Source organism: Triticum aestivum, chromosome 7B (genome assembly GCF_018294505.1).
Source record: "Triticum aestivum cultivar Chinese Spring chromosome 7B, IWGSC CS RefSeq v2.1, whole genome shotgun sequence".
In the NCBI taxonomy this organism is placed as follows: domain Eukaryota; kingdom Viridiplantae; phylum Streptophyta; class Magnoliopsida; order Poales; family Poaceae; genus Triticum; species Triticum aestivum.
The window spans coordinates 314,644,531-314,653,556 of NC_057813.1; positions in this window are offsets into that span (position 1 = coordinate 314,644,531).

Sequence of the window (9,026 nt, forward strand, 5' to 3'; positions counted from 1 at the left end):
GCCAAAGGGAAGTAGTTGGCGAATACCTTCTCATCTCTTCCCCGGGCGGCTTGAACAATGATGGTGTAGATGCTCAGAAACTCTGCCGGGTTTAGCCTCCCATCATACTTCTCGGGTATCTCTGGCTTGAACATGCGGACGGACGGGCAATGGACTTGACGCAGTTCACGAGTAAAGGCAGGGCACCCAACCTTGAAAGGTAGGCACCCGCTAATATCGAGCGCGGGCTCGTCGATGTCAGGACCATCGCAACCATTGGTCCGGCAGCGGTCGTTGCAGCGTTGCTCAATGACAATGTGCGCGTCTTCCCTCCTCCTGTCCTCTGGAGCTTGCCGTCGATCTGAACGCGCTCGAGGGTCAGAAGAGGCCATCAAGACATCGTCATGTTCTTGATTCTGCCGTGCTCGCATTGGCTGCCGTGGTAGGGACTGTACTGTGGGGGTGGCCCCTTCCGTACGACCAGCAACACGAGCCGTCGTCATCACTTGGGGAGGCCGTGGTGGGCCAGCTCGCTGTGAGCCCCCAGCCTCGGCGAAACCGAGCAGGCTCTAGATGGTGGCACACTACTCTTCCATCTGCTCAGCCGCTAGCGGGAACCTGAGTAGCAGCTGAGCCCGCGCCCCCTCTAAAGTCATGCTCGGCATGGGTGATGACGATGCTGATTGTACTGTCACTCGGCTCCTGACGGGGCCAACAGTGACAACAACATGCCCCCGCTTTTGAGGGGTGGCCACCTGGATAGCATGGTGGCGTGGCAAAGGCGCTTGAGGGCGAGCGGCTCTGTCAGGCACATCGACTTGGTCGACTCGCCTCGGGGGAGGCGCACGCGCTGCGGTCGCTCTCGTGATGGGGGCGGCCGGAGGGCTGCGATTCACCCCAGACCAAGCGCCATTGCTACGGCTGTGCCCGTAGGCGAGAGGAAGGGGTGTGGATGGAGTAGTCCCTTCACCAGTATCTTATGGAGCATAGCCGTCGGGGTGTTGCTGATGTCGCTCTCCTCCGGTGTCTCTTGCTCGTGCTTCGGCCGCGGGGGAAGTGGTGACGGTGCCACCTACTCCGACCACATCCCCAGCAGCGTCCACATCCTCGTGCGCCTCCGAATCTCCCGTAGCATTCATGGCTACGGGCGGCGGAGCCTTTGAGGTTGACGGATGAGTTGAAGCACCGGATTTCTTCTTGGGCACCATGGTTGATGGCGCCGTCGAATAAGAAGATGGCGATGAAGATGACGCACTGCACACGCTTTCAGGTTCGCGCAAGTGATCCCCCTACCTGGCGCGCCAAAGATGTCATGGTAAACCACGGCTACCTATGGGACCAAGGGTCCCTTGTGATAGAGGCGAGGGTGTCCCGATCTTTCGATGAGATGATAACTATCGATTTGGTGGAGACGACTTTGACGATCCGACTACAAACGTGCACGACGTTGCGCCTTAGCAATCGCTAAACCAATCTCCTGAGGTTACTGACGATGCCGGAAGCACGGTCAGCCTGACCACGAAGGTCTATTCCTGCAAGCAATCGAAGAACGAGCAAGAATATGATAAAGTAATCTGAATATTGCAAATATATATGAGGTATTGATAATGGTGGGGATCCGTAAGCGGTCTTGGTCTGGTCGTTAGACACAAACGAAGTACACGAAGTTGCAATGGCTAACTTTTAACTAAAAAAATCCCAAGGAAAAGCTACTAGATGGATCTACTTATATAGGAGCAAGGGGTGGCGGCCAAGGAGGTGGGAGGACGTCCCAAGGCAGCCTAAAACTAAATCTAGGTCGTACAAGGCCAATGGGCCCAAGTGGAGGTGATGTAACACCTTTGGACTTGTAGTTTGACTCAGATTCTGCTGCAGCATCAGATTGTTTCGTCCACAACTCAATGCTCCGGACGAATTTGAAGGTGATTCCAATTGGGTTGGAAAGTGCACGAAATCTAGTTTCCAACAAAAAAAGAACCACCCAATTCGGAGTCCGTATGAAAAACTTGTGTGCGTTTTGAGTCAGGTGTGTCTGTGCAGTCCGAATCTGAATCCAGAACGTGAGAGACTTGGACTCTATCTTCTCTTGGGCCAAAAGTGACGTGAGAGAACTTTTTGGACAGCAAATAAACATTTCTTTCTTCCTTATCTTCATATGTGGATTGTACAAATGTCCCATACACCTGCAATTAGACAAAACACAAAAGTGTGTGAAGTATTTTTGTTCTGGATAACATAAATAGATTATTGAATAGTTTGCACTAGAAATCACCTGACAAATATGCATGTATACAATATTTTTGGTCGTATCCAAGGTAGTCATGTCCTCATCATCCTCCCCTTTTTGAAAACAAAGCCGTCCTCGGCGTTGCTTAATATGAAATGTGGCTAAGAAAAGAGACAAGGTATACATGTTGTATATGTATATGTCATCTATTTTTACTTTCCTTGATTTTTGCACATATGACACATGTATACATGAGTAACTTTCATATATCATAAAATATAAAGGCAAAATATTATCATAAGTAGAAGGCATGAAAATATTGCAACTCAGTTTGCACATATAAGTGAAGCTCCTATTCCTATCAAATGATTGACAATATTCATCATTAAACCATCCCAACATTGGTGAATAAACCTTATTTGCATCAAATTTACATGCTAAAACATGCTTAAATAAGCAAACATGCAATAAGTCATTCAACACAGAATCATCACCAAGATTAGAGGTCATATCAAAATGATTAAACATTGGTTCTTTTGCATCAATAGTTAATTCAATGGGTGCACTCAAAATTGTTGGCATTTCAGTTGTTTGATCACATGGCAAAGTCAAATTATCAACGTAGTCCTCTAAAATAGGTGGTGTGATCAAAGTAGTGGGTAGCTCATCAGATGGTGCATTCAAATTGACAAGGCATTCATCATTCTCATGTAGAGATGGAAGATCAGTACCTTTGTCATTACCTCTTATGATCAACTCAGATGATGTAGCCACTCTCGGGGGCGATGTGTCACATGGTGGAGGTGATGTAGTCCTGACAACAACGGATGTGGTTGTCATAGTATGCCTAGTAGTTGAAGGAACAATCATATCAACTCTTGGAATGTGCACCGTGCGCTTGTTCTCCTCGTGGCCAACACGTCGTTTTATTTCCTGTTCAGCTTTGCAAGCAAGATGAAACAAATGGTCCATAGGATAACACTCTTCATGAATTAGTATCTCTTGAATATCACGGTTTAATCCTCCCCAAAATCTATCCATAAAATCATCTTCACTTTCTTCTAAAGAGGAATGCAACAAGGTAGTTTGTAAATCATCATAATATTTTGTTACAGTTTCACTACCTTGTTTTAAGTGTTGCAACTTCTTAATCATGTCACGAGTATAATAAGCAGGGACGAAAGTATGTCGCATGGCAAGTTTCAAATCATCCCAAGTAGTAGGTATATAATCAGGGTGTAATCGACAATATTCACTCCACCAAACCAAAGCATAACCAGTGAAAGAACCAACCGCAACCTTAACCTTTTTATGTTCATCGAAATTATGGGAAGCAAATATATTTTTTATGTCGAACTCCCATTCAATATATAAAGCAGGTTTAAAACGGCCATTAAATGGTGGTATAGATACATTAACCTGATCATGTGCATTTGGATGTTTGTGCACCTCTCGTGACGGTTGTGGTATTTGCAAAGGTGGTGGCACGTCTCCCGCGATCGACAAAGCCCATGAATTGACTCTGGATCCTGTCATGATTAGTAGAACAAGAAACAAAACCCAAAACTAATGTTCCTATAACTACTAGGATGTGGTGGTAAAACGCTCACAGTAAAGCAAATATCAATGTCTTACAAGTTCTTACCATGCAGCAGGCGGTGATCGGCAACCAGCGGTGTCAAGTAACTCCGAATATTGAGTAAAGTGATTGCCAGGGGAGCGTACGTATACACGGTGTAGAAATATGTGGAGCTGGGTTGGCTATATATGGTAGCAAAAGATTAGCAATAATCAATTCAAAGATGCAATGTTGAATAAACGCTCAACGACGGTACTGTGCTGGTCCTAGGCTAGACCGAACTAGAGACGCGAGCCTAGAACACTAATGAGGTCACGTCGTAGCACAACCAGCATCAATGAAGGATACAAAGTAGCTCTGGACAGCAAGATATAAGTGAAGATCACAACGGCAGTAAAGATAATGATGTGAAACAATAGCCAATCTGTTTTACTGAACAGTGCACAAAACAGATTCCAATCCGAATTCAGGTACGAGATTGATTCTAGATAGGTCCAATTTTTTTTCTTCTCTCTTTTTTTCTCACGCTTTTTTTCTTTTTCTTCTCCCTCTTTTTCTTTTTTTTTCTTTCCTTTTTTCTCTCTTTTTTTTCTTTATCTTCTTTTTCTCCCTCTTTCCAAGACAAACTAGATAAGATGCAGATTCGATCAGGCGAAGATGTGAGTGACCTCAACTATGATTATGACAATAAACAGCACGTGGTGGAAATTGGTGGATTGGATGGTGGACAGCGGATGGGATAATGATGCAGCGGCTGCGTGACTAATGTGAACAGAACTCGAAACTCTAAAGGAACTAGACACTAAGACCAGCAACTCGACACGGCGATGCAACCGATAATTCAATAATGCAAACAATGAATAGAAAATTGCAAAGGCTCAGACTGGCTTGGATAAAGGATGAACAGATCTAACTTTTTTTTGTGGCTTTTTCTTGGACAATAGGTAAGAAAATAAATCTAATCTAAGAAAAACTGGAAATTCTCACCGAGCAACCTGAAAACTGATACCACTTGATAGAGGCGAGGGTGTCCCGATCTTTCGATGAGATGATAACTATCGATTTGGTGGAGACGACTTTGACGATCCGACTACAAACGTGCACGACGTTGCGCCTTAGCAATCGCTAAACCAATCTCCTGAGGTTACTGACGATGCCGGAAGCACGGTCAGCCTGACCACGAAGGTCTATTCCTGCAAGCAATCGAAGAACGAGCAAGAATATGATAAAGCAATCTGAATATTGCAAATATATATGAGGTATTGATAATGGTGGGGATCCGTAAGCGGTCTTGGTCTGGTCGTTGGACACAAACGAAGTACACGAAGTTGCAATGGCTAACTTTTAACTAAACAAATCCCAAGGAAAAGCTACTAGATGGATCTACTTATATAGGAGCAAGGGGTGGCGGCCAAGGAGGTGGGAGGACGTCCCAAGGCAGCCTAAAACTAAATCTAGGTCGTACAAGGCCAATGGGCCCAAGTGGAGGTGATGTAACACCTTTGGACTTGTAGTTTGACTCAGATTCTGCTGCAGCATCAGATTGTTTCGTCCACAACTCAATGCTCCGGACGAATTTGAAGGTGATTCCAATTGGGTTGGAAAGTGCACGAAATCTAGTTTCCAACAAAAAAGAACCACCCAATTCGGAGTCCGTATGAAAAACTTGTGTGCGTTTTGAGTCAGGTGTGTCTGTGCAGTCCGAATCTGAATCCAGAACGTGAGAGACTTGGACTCTATCTTCTCTTGGGCCAAAAGTGACGTGAGAGAACTTTTTGGACAGCAAATAAACATTTCTTTCTTCCTTATCTTCATATGTGGATTGTACAAATGTCCCATACACCTGCAATTAGACAAAACACAAAAGTGTGTGAAGTATTTTTGTTCTGGATAACATAAATAGATTATTGAATAGTTTGCACTAGAAATCACCTGACAAATATGCATGTATACAATATTTTTGGTCGTATCCAAGGTAGTCATGTCCTCATCACCTTGCTGGTTCGGCAGGGGGGATGTCACGTTGCACAAAGAGCAGAGGAGCGTGGGGCAGCATGGGAGAGATCACACGAGCAATTTTACCCTGGTTTAGGCCACCGCTAGGCATAAAACCCTACTCCTGCTGTGGTGTATTGATGGTAAGAATGGTGGTGAAGCACAGCACACTTGCCCGGCAGGGGCGGTAGTGGCTATGCGCGTACGAGTCTGTGGGTGTCCAACCTTCTAACCCTTTCTACTTGCCCGGCAGGGGCGGTAGTGGCAAGCGTAGTAGTGTATAGCCACAAGATGTCCTGGCAAATCTGTCAAAAAAGGAGGCATGTGGCAAACGTCACATCATAGCTCGCCTGGCAAGCCTTGCTGGGCTATTTTTTTTGCTAGCTTCCCGCCTGCTTGCTTGACACGTCACAGGACAGGTGTTATATGCAGGTATTCCTGTAGAAAGAGGCTGCGATGTGGCGAATGTCTGCCACTTAATCACGTTGTGGCTTGACACCACACTGAATGGCGACGTGGGGCGTGGCGGAGTGGTTGGTGAGGTGTTTCTTGCCTCCGTGAGTCCCGGCAGGCCCTGCCAGGACATCTTGGATGTTCTCTTCCGGGGGTGGCTCTGACCTTGCCAAGCTTGTTTGCCCGGCAAGGGAGGCTTTTCTCCTCGTGGTATCTTGCTTCTCTGTCTTGATCTTGGTCCTCTTGTTTTGCATGCTGGTCCCTCGAAGATCTTGGCCTCCTGTATTCTGGCATGGCCTGGTGCCATAATCTTGTTCATGTGCATGTGCGTAGTCAGAGCAACATATCCAGGGTCTGTTGCACCGACAGAGAGGTATCACTACTAGGAAAAAGCTTATACATAGGCACTTATCAGTAGTGCTTGTTAAAGCGAAGTGCTACTGCTGCGTAGCAGTAGCGCGTGTCAGGACAGCGCGCTACTACCACAAAGAAAGCAGTAGCACATTCACCATAAAACGCGCAGCTACTATGACGACCAGAACGGTTGCTGCCAGGCTTGGTATAGTAGCAGCGCGCTTCTAAGGACCACGCTACAACTAACAAAATAGTAGCAGTGCATTTGAAGGCGACAATGCTGCAACTAACAAAAGGAAAAGAAAGGAAAAAAGGAAAGTAAAAATGAAAGGGAAAATTAAAGAAAAAGAAAAATGAAAGCGATAGCAGTAGCACGTTTCTATGAAAGCGTTGTAGCTACTTTAGCTATAGTGCATTTTCCCAACATGCGCTATAGCTAACTTATCTATAGCCGTAGCGTGTTTCGGCAAAAAGTGCTATAGCTAAGTAGCTATAGCGCATGTTTTGTAAAATCCTCAAGGCCCGGTACCGTTGGGGCCCAGTCAAGAAGGTTTTCGATACGGACCCGGTCATGACGGAGTTCATGAGACTGCTGGTAATTTTAGTATCTGATCAATTTGACTACACATTTAGTCATATTTGTAAACGATCCTTGTTCCTTTTGCAGAGAGAGCAACATAGGATTGCCGCAGAAAGCGACTCGCTGTCTGAGGCGTCAGCAAGGCCCAAGTGGGACACCCCATTCAACCGGGTGTTGAACATATTGAAACAACTCCTGATGGATACTCGGCCGTCGTATGGACGCGTGCACGGTGTCGGAGACAGCGCCACATGGAAGAAGTACTATGGTGAGACCATGAAGGAGAGAAAGGAAAGACGGAGGTTAAATGAAGAAAACATCGACAAGAAGGTTTAGATTATGGTTGAGAAGAATTCAGCTAAGACACTCGCAACAGCGGTAGCTGCCGCAAAACGGGAGCTGGCAGCTACGTGTGGTGTCTTGGTTCTAGCTATCGTCAGTTGGAGCAGGCAAAATCTAGAAAAATATGCAGCGGACTTTCCCCTTGCCGACTTTTCGGGAGCAGCTTGACTAGTGTTGCACTAGCACCAGCACCAGCACTAGCACCTGCTCCTGCACCGGCTCCCTCACCAGCTCATAGCAGCCCGTCCTCCGTATCGGACGTGCTCGACAATGCTTCGTCTTTGGCTGAGCTCGACGTACTCATGGTACCTGTCACACCGGCCCTCTTCAATAAATGTATAATCTCCCATTTCCATTGCCTTTCAGATGTCTCACATTGCAGACATGTCTTTGCAGGCCGACGCCCCGTGCACCATATTGTACGACATCAACGGCTAGAAGGTGGACGTGGGGAATGCGATGATAATGAAGTCGAAGGAACAATTATTCCACAGCCGGCTGACCCCCTGACGTCTTCAAGGTTTTCGTGGCTAGTGTCAAACCAGGCCACGAGAATTTGGCCCCTCCGGTACTAGGGGGAGATGATGATGAGACCCCACGGCTGCTTGGTGATTGCAAGACGTGGGTCCTGTTGTGGCCAAAGAGTCTGCTTCATCTGGAGATGGCCGGGAGCACACCCACGACCACGCAGCCTCCGCAAGGTATGAGCATCAGCACCCCACCTACCCAATTAGCATCGCCTGTCGTGCTGGGTGATAGCTAGGGGGGTGAGGAAGAGGCTCCATTAGTCGCTGATGTCATCGCCGCAGATGAGGATGAGGATGAGGATGACACTCAACAGTATCTCAATACTAGCGCCATTGATGATGGAGGATTGAGGGCTCAACAGTATGAGTACTCAGGGTTTGAGCGTCATGAGTCGATGCCTGAATTGCTGCCTCCGGAGCCTGAACGTACTATAGACGACCTTCCACCAAAGAAGCATCGGAAGAGAGCGAGGAAAGGCAACAATAAAGCTGCTGCTATGATCCAGCCGCCTCCGCAGCCTCGGGTTCAAGACAGTATACCTGTCCACGGTGTAGTGAAATACCATATCCCCGGTGAACCAATCCTACCTAAGGCATCGGTAGAGGCCATACACGGCGATCTAAGGAGACTTCATGGCGATGTGCTACAGAAAGAGAAAAGCCTAATCGCCTTGGAAAATCCAGGATACCCACTCTACATGGTTAACGTGCCGTGGAAAAGGTTGTACGTCGACTTATTCCCCGCGGAGAAGTACTTCCTTTGATTCGATTACATCTTCGACAAGTTTCACTTGAAGAAGCTGGATTTTACGTTTGTCCGCCTTTATGCCTTGTACATGAACTACATCACCGGGACTGAGCAGATACCATATATCTGTGCCGCTGACACGTACTTCATGCACAAGGGCTTCTTGGCAGTCTACGCAGAGCACCATGAATATGCGAGGAACTACATCATCGATTTCATGGTTGCCAATAAGGACAAGGACA